This window comes from Lygodium microphyllum, chromosome 6, assembly GCF_053477565.2.
Source record: "Lygodium microphyllum isolate KBCC chromosome 6, Lygodium_microphyllum_v1.1.10, whole genome shotgun sequence".
NCBI classification, from domain to species: Eukaryota; Viridiplantae; Streptophyta; class Polypodiopsida; order Schizaeales; family Lygodiaceae; genus Lygodium; species Lygodium microphyllum.
Window position 1 is genome coordinate 104,377,486 of NC_141140.1, and position 3,942 is coordinate 104,381,427.

The following is a 3,942-nucleotide window of genomic DNA, read 5'->3' on the forward strand; positions in this document are numbered from 1 at the left end:
TCGTGGGCTTTTGTTTACAAATGATTAATTGAAGAATCTTTAGAGGAGTTGCACACAACATTAAAATAGTTGCATGCATGGACAAGTAAATGAGGAATGAGCTTAGGTCTATCCAAATGCAACATCATTATCTTTATTGGGAACTTAGATGCCTTGAGGTCAATGCCCCTTCTATGAAACAAGAGAATTGATGTGTGTTAGAGGTGCACTTATGTGGCATTATAATAGATAGTGACATCTTTATTGATACGATCATCCAAGATAGGGTGGAGAAGTGGTGGAAGACCCTTCACTTGTATCAAGCTTTCCTTTTAGTATGTCTATTCCGATGTGGAAATGACTTAACCTCTTCAAGGGGTGTGTACTATTGGTACTTATATACAGAGCTAAAATTATCGAAGGACATGGTTAGGCAATCCTCGAGTTGTTGGAGGCTTTGACTACCATAGGGATGAAGTGAATACTTGGGAAAGGTGTTGAGTTAATGGCAATTAGGGTAGCTACCTTGCACTAGGGGTGCTCCTCCTATTCCAATGTTTTGTGGGAATCAAAGTGCTCATGCTTTGAAAAAGTAGCATGTGATATTGTGAAACCTTCAACTTTACTAAATGAATACACAAATGAACCTCATCCTCTAGTTCTAACAAGTGTCTCAAGCACTATGCCCTAGATGCACCTCTACTCAATGTAAGACATCGTGTATGGAAGAAATGGAAGTGCCAATACAAATGACTATTACTTTCCTCTTATAATAAGGACAAGTTTGAATCCTCGAGGAATTACTTATTCCAAACCAACCTAGTGGATGCCATCAAGGCTTTAGAGGAGGTACTTGTGTCTACTTTGGGTCAAGGGAATTGGATTATTTTATAGCTATCTCTATTCCCTAAAATAGACTTGTCATCTATGGGAGCACCTTGAAGCAACATGGTAAGAAAAGACATAGTGGAGCACAACAAATTTGTAAGCAAGTGTTGAATGGTGAATATGGAAAGTCAAAAACTTGATTATTGTATATGACTACAATAAATAGCTAATGCTTCTTAGTTGTGTGCTTTTTTTTAGGAAGCCTCAATAGTAGGTATCAAACTAGAGAGATCAAGGTTTGTGTATGCATAAAATTTGTGATTGGCACTAGTAAGATGAGGTCGATAGAACTCGATTAATCTTGAGAAGTCACATTTTATGAATCAAAGGTAATCAATTTTGTAAGATCACACATTATCCAAAATGGTGTGTTTTGTCACATTCTACATTTATCACGAAGTCGTGGAATAAAATAACATGCCAATGAAGGCATGAAATCTTTCCAATAATGATACACTAGCATTCTGTGCGCGCTTCACGCACATAGAACTCTAGGCCGCTTCGCGGCTGCCTCGAAACGGCAAGCAAAGTTGCCAACTTCGCTCAACAATCCATTTCTCATCTTTCTCTCTCCTATTTTTCCTCTCTCTCTCTCTCCCCCAAATTCCCTATGTCTAATTTTTTTAAATCTCTCTCTCTCTTTCTTTGCCTTCTATTTTAGTTTATTTTTTCTTTTCTCTTAGTTCTCTCTCTCTCTCTCTCTCTCTCTCTCTTTTCTCTTCCCACTTTTCTTCCCTCTCTCTCTCCTTTTATTCTCCCCCCTCTCTCCTCTCTTTTCCTTCTCTCTCCCTCTCCTCTTTTTTCCTTTTTTTTCTTCTCTCTCTCTCTCTTCATTCTCTTTTTAAATTTTTTCTTTTCTCTCTCTCTCCTCTCTTTTCCTTCTCTCTTTCTCCTCTATTTTTATTCTCTCTCTATTTTTAAATTTTATTTTTTCTCTCTCTATAATTCTCTCTATATATTCTCTCTCTCTTCTTCTTCTTAAACTTTCTCCCCCCCCCTCCCCCCCAAGTCTCTTTTAAAGTATGTAAATTTTATCTTTTTCCTATATATAATTATCTCTTTATGTTTATATTCTCTCTCTTCTTCTCCTCCCTCCCTCTCTCTCTCCCTCCCTCCCTCTCTCTCTCCCCCTCTCTCTCTCTCTCTCCGCCCCCTTTTCTTCTTCTCCCCTTTCTCCTAATTTTCATTTTTTTCTTCTCTCCCTCTCTCCCTTTTAAAATTTCTCTTTTTCTTCTCTCCTTCTCTCTCTTTTAAATTTTATATTCTCTCTCTCTCTCTCTTCCCCCTCTCCTCTCTCAAAAAATATTTAAATTTTAAAAAGAATTTTCTATTTTCTCTTTTTCCTCATCTCTCTTCCTCTTTTCCTCTTTTTTCTTCTTATTCTTATTCTCTCTCTCTCTCTCTCCTCTCATTTCCTTCTCTCCTGTTTTTTTCTTTTTTTTCTTCTCTCTTAATTTTTTTTCTCTTTCTTTTCATTTTTATCTTTCCTCTCTCTATAATTCTCTCTCTTCTTCTTCTTATTTTCTCTCTCTCATTTTCTTCTCTATGTCTCAGTACCCCCTCTCTCCTCTCTTTTCCTTTTTTCTTTTTCTCTCTCTCTCTCTCTCTTAAATTTTATATTTCCTCTCTCTATAATTCTCTCTCTCTCTCTGTTCCCCCTCTCTCTCCCTCCCTCTCCTCTTCTTTCTTTTTTGCTCTTTGTCACCCTAGGCCCTACACATGAGAGAGAGAGAGGGGGGAAGAATTTAATTAAAAAGGGGATGGGAAAAAGAAAGAGAGATTATAAGTGAGAGAGAGGGGAAAGGGTTTTAATTTAAAAAAGGGAGGTGAGAGGGGGGGGGGGGGGGGGGGAGGGGGAGGGGAGGAGGCTTTAATGAAAAAAGGGAAGGGGAAGAGAAAATGAGATATTGCAAGTGAGAAAGAGAGGAGGAGAGGGGTTTTGATTGAAAAAGGGAGGTTTGGAAAAGGGGGTAGGTTCGAGAAGCCCTGAGGTTCGGGGCTTTCCGAACCTATAGCTAAAATAATATAGTAGTAAGATATCTTAATTTGGCTCATTATTAAAGAAGAAAAGAGTGGACTTTTCTTGCCATTTATATTTTCATCATTATTGTCTTATTTATGCACTCTTTAAAAAACAAGGAAGATACATATTAATCAATCATGTTCTTAATTCGTAAGTTAATTGAGAGATTTAAGGCCAAGGGCAAATTCATAAAAAATGTATCATCACTGAAATACTCAAAAAGTGCAAACTTTCGATCGTAGACTTACCTTGTCCATAGTGCAAAGGTCATAAAAAATAGCAATAGTTGGATTAAGAGTTTTGATCGTAGACTTACCACTTGTTAAATTCGTGATTAAGAGTTTGGGCATCCCTTGATTACATTTATTGATGTAAGCCTCATTATTCGATTAATACAAAATCATTTTGCATCTAAAAACAAAGTCCCAACATTGAAATACTCCAAATGTGCAAACTATAGAAGAGTGCAAAGTTCATAGAAAGTAGCAAAAATCCATGCAGTTACATTTGAGAAGGTGTGCAAGTTTGTCTCGATATCGTGCAACTTTACAATCCATTTGCATGCTACTACAATGATGAGCTCTCGTTGAAAGATTTGGCTTTGCCTTGAATAGTTTGTTGCACGTTACTGAGCAATGCCACCACGTTGGGGTGGGGTTGGGGCAAGTTTAACTGAACATCCTACTTGCTTGTTGTTTTTCTACTGAACTAAACAAAACCTCTCACATGTGCACGTTACTCCCGCCTAGAAACTCTGATTAGGCCATGTGCACAGTTGCACGTGTGGCATGCATAGAACAAGCAACCAATGGTCTGGCTGAGCTGAACAAAGTTTGTATCATGTGGCAGGCCATCAGCTTGAAACCAAGGGCTTGTGCAAACAAGGAAGTTACGAACACTGCATCAAAGAAAAGTTGCGTGTGAACACACCCTGAGTGTTGGCTCGAGGTAGGAGACCTGTCACCTTTTCTTGCAACATTTTCGAATCCAATTATCCAGAACATTAAATTATTGGAGTGTGATGCGATGACGAGACGTAGGAGAATTTATCA